Source organism: Hyaena hyaena, unplaced genomic scaffold (genome assembly GCF_003009895.1).
Source record: "Hyaena hyaena isolate Hyena2069 unplaced genomic scaffold, ASM300989v1 scaffold_1529, whole genome shotgun sequence".
Classification (NCBI taxonomy): Eukaryota; Metazoa; Chordata; class Mammalia; order Carnivora; family Hyaenidae; genus Hyaena; species Hyaena hyaena.
Genome location: NW_024082166.1, coordinates 87,138 through 94,953, shown reverse-complemented (window position 1 = coordinate 94,953; position 7,816 = coordinate 87,138). Strand labels below are relative to the sequence as shown.

Genomic DNA, 7,816 nt, shown 5'->3' with positions numbered 1-7,816 from the left:
TTCTTTTTCGGTTCCTACTTTTAACATGTAAATATGCCTCTTTTAACATGTAAGCCTATTGAATGAACAGCCCTTTGATAATGTAATTACCAGTTATCAGCAATAAGTACCCTAGTTTCCCCTTTAAATAAAAGTATGTAATTCTAAATTCATTGACTCATTTTATTTACAATATGGATGGTTACAAAAAAAAAAATCATTGGTTAACCAAGTTCTAAACCAAGCTAAAAGTAAATTATGAATAGGAAACCGAACTCTAAGATTCGTTGCTTATGAATATGTAACATTCATCACTTTACCATCCTTTGCTTTTGTAATTATGTTGGAAGGTTATATCACTTTCCCATTATTTCATTTTCCCATCATATTATACACACATGTGCGCGTGCACACACACACACACACTCATTCTTGTGCCAGAAAGTAAGAAAGTGTTCAAAAAACAAACTTGTAGGGATATGTCAAAGGGATACAGAAGCGAACCTAAAGTGGTCTCAGTGGTCAAAGGTAGAACAAACAATCTGAGCAACAAAATAGATGACCTAAGGGGCGCCTGGGTGACTCAGTAGGTTAAGAGTCCGACTTCAGCTAAGGTCATGATCTTGCAGTTTGTGGGTTTGAGCCCTGCGTCAGGCTCTGTGCTGACAGCTAGCTCAGAGCCTGGAACGTGTTTCAGATTCTGTCTCCCTCTCTCCCTGCTCCTCCCCTGCTCACACTCTGTCTCTGTCTCTCTCTCAAAAATAAATAAACATTTAAAAATTTTTTAAAAATGGCTAACCATGTTGAAACTATCCAGATCATCAAATACAAAGAAAGTTTGAAAATCTGTCGTAGTACAGAGGAGCCTAAAGACACTTGACATTTGCGGGTAATGTATCCTGGGTAGGATCCCGGAACATAGAAAGGACACTAAGTAAACATTAAAGAAATATTAGGCATGAGTGTGTTCTAGAGGTGCCACCACTGCTGTCGCCCAGAGCCGGAGCAGAGCCACAGCATAGGTACTGTGTAGACACCGAGGAGGGGGAGCGGGGACGGCCCAGACCGAGGCGAGGTGGGGCGGGGGTGGGGGATAGATCCCCAGAAGTGAGATAACTGGATCAGAGGGTGGTTACTCTGTGTATAACAGTGTGTGTCTCACTGTAGCTTCAATGGCGTTGAGTAGACTGTCAGTGTTTAAACAGCCCATGTCAGGGGTGTGTACAAGCTAGTGGTCCTTAGTTCGGGAGGTGTGGGAGGCCTCATCTCCCAGTTCAGTTTGTTCCCATAATTTTTGCTGAAAAATAGGACCCAACGATAGAAGATTCCTCCAGAAAGCAAGATGAAATAGATTGCCAACTGCATAAGTTTGAAATCCCGGACACAGCAGGAGAGAGGAATTTATAACCATGAGGGATCTGTATATGAACGGTGGCCAAGGGTTTGCACTATTGTATCTGATTACAGCTCAGTCCACATTTAATGACGTATAGGGCCTGAGGAACAGATCGTATGGGTTAAGGACACAGAAGATGTTCCAGTGATTTTAGTTGGCAATAAATGTGGCCTGGAAGGTAAGCAAGTAGTTGGTAAAGAACAGGGTCTGAATTTAGCAAGACGGTGGCATGACTATGCCTTTTGAGAATCTTCTGCCAAGTTAGAGATCAACATTAATGAGATCTTTTATGACCTGGTCAGACAGATAAGCAGAAAAACACCAGCGGAAAAGCAGCCTAAAAAGCAATCCTGTCTGCTGCTTTAGACCCGCAGTGAGCAGCAGCTCTGGGCCAGATTACAGGAATGAACTGTTGCCTATCTGGGAAGTACCAGCACTCCAGACTTCAAACATGAAATCTGAAGAGGCTTCTCCTGTTTTATATATTATGTGAAGAATTTAAATCTTATATTGGCTTGCAGAAATTCTCTGGAGGAAAAAAAAAATTGCTCTCTGTATATCACTTGGAAAATAATAGTATTTCTCCTTTGCAACAGCAGTTATAGCAGATGTGAAAATAAATATGCTTGACTCTAATGTGATTACACAAAGAGCAGGGATGCATTTTGAAGCTGAGGTAGTGCTACTGTAATCAAACGATTTCATACTGACCTCTTTATCATGATTCTTCCCTGTCAAGCACTAAAAAGTTGAACCATTATACTTCATATCTGTAATGAACTCATTGCGCCAGATAACTTTTTGGGTTATTGGCTTCATTTTGTATTTAAAACATTATGGGGGTGCCTGGGTGGCTCAGTCACTTAAGCGTCTGGTATCTGCTCAGGTCACAATCTCACGGGTTGTGAGTTCGAGCCCCGCATCGGGCTCTGTGCTGACAGCTCACAGCCTGGAGCCGGCTTCGGGTTCTGTGTCTCCCTCTCACTCTGCCCCTCCCCTGCTCATGTTCTGTCTCTTTCTCAAAAATAAATAAACATTAAAAAAATGTTTTTAATTATGAAGTATTGTTGTCATGATATTCTAATTAAAATTGTGTGTGCATAATGCTTTGGAAAAATTGGTCTTTTATAGGAAAGAAACTGGGATAACTGATTTCTATGGCTTTCAGAGCCTAAATATGTACTAAACCAACTCCAATATTGCTTCTTGTGTTTTACTGTCAGTTTAAATTACAGCTTTTATGATGATTACATTTTAGTACATTTTCAAAAAAAACTAAAGAAATATTAATAAAGTATGGATTTTGGTTAATGAGAATGTGCCATTATTGGTTTATTAGTTGTGACAAATATATCATAGTAACGTGAGATGTTAACAATAAAGGAAATTGGGTGTGGGGTATATAGAACTTCTATTTGTGCAGCTTTTCTTAAATCTAAAATGATTCTAAAGTTTAAAATTATTAAAAAATATAAAGAAATATATATTTTTGGGTTCAGGGCTTGACCCAGAGCCACATTCTAGTGGAACTTTCTCAGAGAGAGGAAGAATATTGGATTCATTTAAATTACTATGTGTAAATTTGTTTATGTTTAAATTACTATGTTTTAAATTACATATTAAGTTGTTCTAATAAAGTGTAATATAACTTACTTTAGTAATTTTGTCTTCTTTGCTGAATAAATATGGACTACAATTGTAGAGAGGAGAAAATGGTGAAATAAGGTCAAAAGAGACATCTTCTTAAAATCACTTAGATAAGGTCCTTCCTGTAGCTAAACAGACTGAGCCAATAGTCTCCACTAGCAAAATTTATGGTATATTAATGGTAAGTACATTAAAAAATGAGATGATTTTGCTCAATACGGAGTCTGTGCCTTGTTACTTTTCTCAATGGCAATATGGTATATAATAGGATATAAACATTCCAGATTGCCTACTTGGAATTTTCCAGATTTTTTTGGAAAATGTTTTTCCATCCTTCTGTAAACCTTCTTTTGCTGTACCCTCCTCTTGGTAAATTCTCCACTTGCCCTGATGCCTAGCACTTATTTTACCCTCAAGATTCACTTCATCTATTATCTTCCAGGAATCTCTTACCAATCTCCAAATCTGAAATAGGTGACCTTCTTTTGTGCCCTTATTATAGCTGGTATGTTGCTCAATTTCATTTGGTGAGTATTTCTGGCACACTATGTAATATCAATTGGTTCTTACCCCTGTTTCCTCCTTGAACTAGTAAATTCCTTAGAGGAAGGTACTTTGTAATTACTCTGCATATTCCCAGGGCTGCTTAAAATACAGTAAGACCTCAGTAAATTAGTAACTAATTAATTGAATGAATGAATTCAACATGAGTATTTTTAAAAATTGGAATGTTTTTAAAGGATTAAATAAAGGGGCACCTGGGTGGCTCAGTCGGTTAAGCATCCGAATTCAGCTTAGGTCATGATCTCACGGTTCGTGGGTTTGAACCCTGCGTGGGGCTCTGTGCTGACAGCTAGCTCAGAGTCTGGAGCCTGCTTCAGATTCTGTGTCTCCCTCTCTCTCTGACCCTCCCCTGCTCATGGCTGTCTCTATCTCTCTCTCAAAAAATAAATAAAACATTTGAAAAAATTTTTAAAAAACCAGATTCAATAAAATCATGAATATACCTCAATATACATACATAAAAATAAAATAAATAATACTTTTATTAAAAAGTGATTGAGGAGCTTAAGGATGCTTAACATCTTGAAATGTCTTTCAGTACCTTGACACTTAAAAAAATTTTTTTAACATTAATTTATTTTTGTGGCACTTGGGTGGCTCAGTTGGTTAAGCAGTCGACTTCAGCTCAGGCCACAATCTCGTGGTTTGTGAGTTTGAGCCCTGCCTGCATCAGGCTCTGTGCTGACAGCTCAGAGCTTGGAGCCTGCTTTGGATTCTCTGTCCCCCTTTCTCTCTACACCTCCCTCACTCATGCTCTGTCTGTCTCTCTCTCAAAAACAAATATTTAAAAAATTTTTTTTAAAAACGCATTTAGTTTTGAGAGACAGTGCAAGACAGAGCATGAGTGGGGGAGGGGCCATGTCTCCCAAGGGTCCTGGTTCCTCTTATTAGAGAATTATATTAGAACCCAAAAACTAGGTGCTAGGTGTGCTCATTTCTACTAGGGTGTCAGTTTGTTCTAGGCCCTTCAGAGGCCAGAATTTGGAAATATATGTGTGTATACTATCACATGAATATACACATAATTGTCATTATTTCTATATTTATCCATCTGTATCCATAGTAAGGTAAACGTGAATTCATATTGATGTCTTCAACTCTAATACAGGATTTAGAGATGACATGCACATTCCTCTCATTTTACATATGAGAAAATTTATAACTAGAAGATAAAGATACTTATCCTAAGTCAAACAGTGTACAGTTAGCAGTCTCTCTGTACCAAATCAGTAGTCATGTGGGGATGCTATATACATATTGAGCAGCTGAAGAGCCTGGGGTGCTTAGTGCTAGGCCCAGCAGGTATTAGGCCCTTGTCAAGTTTTAAAAATGAATGAGGTATACATATCATGTTAGGAAATACTGGCTAAATATTTAACTGAGCCTTGTTTATAAAATGAGATATAATGATCTGTTCTGTTTACCCTCATGGGGCAGTTTTGAGATCACATGATATAATTCATGCGCAAATCCTTTGTAATCAGAAAGACAGAATTATGACAGTATGGTGAGGAAAATTCTGGACGCTTTAATTTGGTTCCTCTTTCTTTGGGTGGACGGAATGTAAGAACATCACTACTATTTCCAGAAAGAATCAAATTACTTTAAAATAAAAAATAAGAAACCACAAAAGAACCCCAAATAGACAAAGGAATCTTGAGAAAGGTAAACAGAACTGGAGGTATATTCCTGACTTCAAATTACTATAATCAAAATAGTAGGGTATATACATAAAAATAGATACATAGATCAAAGGAAGAGAATAGAGAGCCCAGAAATAAACCCACCTATATACAGTCAATTAATCTTTGACAAGGGCACCAAGAACATAAAATCCTGAAGAGAGTCTCTTTAATAAGTGGTGCTGGGAAAACTGAATATTCACCTACCAAAAAACCCCCACAAAAAACAAACAAACAAAAACCGTACCTTACACCACTCACAAAAACTAACTCAAAGTGGATTAAAGATTTGAATTAAGACATGAAACTATAAAACTCCTCAAAGAAAACAAGAGGGTAGACTCCTTGATTTTGGTCTTTGTGGTATTTTTTGGATTGGACACCAAAACCAAAGGTAATAAAAGCAAAAATAAGCAAGTGGAACTACATCAAACTAAAAAGTACTTCTGCACAGCAAAGGAAACAATATGAAAAAGTGACCTTTGGAGTAGGAGAAAATATTTATCTGATATTTAATCATATATCCAATATACCTGGTAAGGGATTAATATCCAAAATATATAAGGAATTCAGACAATTCAATAGCAAGAAAACAAATAATCCAACTAAAAAATATGCAAAGGTCTTTAGGGTTCTGGTCACGTGGGAGTGGGGGGGGGAACTTCCCCATACCAACAAACCAATTCTCAGGACATGTGGGAAATCAAATAGCTATGTCCTGGTTAAGGAGTTTATAGGAAACACACTACACTGCTTTCTGGCCGTCTGAGAGGAGGGTTGAGAGGCAGATTCTTCCAACTCATGGTATGGTTGAATCAGACAGGCAGGTGCCCAGTGTGGTCCCAATGGGAGAAGACATGCGTATCCCCTTCCCCAAGCTTCCAATTCATAAGGCCCTTTCCATGAATCATCGCCTTATATGTCTTTGAGTAACACCTTGGCTGGTGTAGAGAAGGCGGGAGATGGTGCAAAATGCGATTTGGCAGCTGTGTGGACTTTAGAGTATCAAGTATCACACAGGCAATTCATAATCGAGATATGGGTATTCTGATAGAAGTAGAAATGCCACAGGCCAATATACCATGGCCCAAGCCCAAGCCCAGGCCAATCATAGCTTATTCCAACAATGCTCTACTATTGTCACTGCTGCCCAGTCCGGAATCCCGGACATAAAAACAGAAACAGGTTCCTTTGCCACTGTACGGCAGGGGGTCAGTGAGCCGTTGATTTCATGAATAGGTTACAACAGGTTATTTCCAGGCAAATAGATAATGAAGAAACTGCTCAAGTTTTATGGCAGCAATTGGCCTACGAAAATGCTACTGCGGAGTGTCAGGCCACTCTCTGTGGCATACGTTCTCAAGCCAGAGGTATCGCTGAATTCATTCGGGCATGCCAAAATGCCGGCACTGAGACCCATGACACACAAACTCTTGTGGCTATTATGAGGCCGTCTCCAGCCTCTCATGCCTGCTGTAATGTGGAAAACCAGGGCACATGCAAAGGACTGTCACCAACAAACAAGGGGACAAACCAAGAAGTTACCCAAGAAGGACTGTGCCAAATGTAGAAAAGGAAAACTATGGGACACCTGGGTGGCTTAGTCGGTTTAAGCATCCGACTTTGGCTTGTGAGTTCAAGCCCCACATGGGGCTTTGTGCTGACAGCTCAGAGCATGGAGCCTGCTTCAGATTCTGTGTCTCCCTCTCTCTCTGACCCTCTCTGGCTCATACTCTGCCTCTCTCTCAAAGTAAATAAACATTAAACATATTTTTTAAAAAAAAGAAAGAAAGAAAGGAAAGGAAAAACAATGGGCAAATCAATGACGATCTAAATTTGATAATGAAGGAGGATCCCTTTTGGGAAATGAGGAAAGGGGCATCAGCTCCCACATCCCCAATCCCAAGTGGAGCAAAACCATACAGAGCCCTGTTCTTCAGGTTTTCTTAAACCAAGTCAAGGCTGGGTTACAGACTTTTGGGCAGCCACCAAAGGACGTGAAGGACTGGACTTATGTACTATCTCAGAATAATTTTAAAGGAACAAGATCATGTCTATACAATACAGTGGGGTATGTGGCCCCTTACCTCTCAACACAGTGGGGATTATTCTAGAAAGATCTAGCAGGACAAAAAAGGGAATTTTTGTACTACCTGGAGTCATTGACTCAGATTATACAAGGGAAATTCATATTATGATAAAGGTTAATGGGTTATGAATTATCCGGAACCTGATTAGCACAACTACTCTTAATCCCTTTTGAAGTTCCAGGAGCTTTAACACAACAAAACAGAAATAAAGGATTTGGCAGCACAGGATCCAAGGAATTATACTGGACTCAGATCATTCAATCTGACAAGCCTTTTTAAACTATTATTGTAAAGGGAAAGCAATTTACAGGGTTAATTGATACTGGAGCTGATGTCTCTGTCATAGTTTTCCATGAATGGCCTAAACAATGGGAAAAAAGACCTAGCCTCCTGGCTGTTAAATGGAGTAATGTTCCATTACAGAGCAAAAGGCCCTTCACATGCAGAAGGGCAAACAG

General features: G+C 39.1%; 1 pseudogene; it reads left to right on the top strand.

Moving 5' to 3' along the window:
* The first annotated feature begins 458 nt into the window (after nucleotides 1-458).
* On the top strand, nucleotides 459-2,224 carry LOC120225880 (annotated as a pseudogene).
* The last annotated feature ends 5,592 nt before the right edge of the window (nucleotides 2,225-7,816 follow it).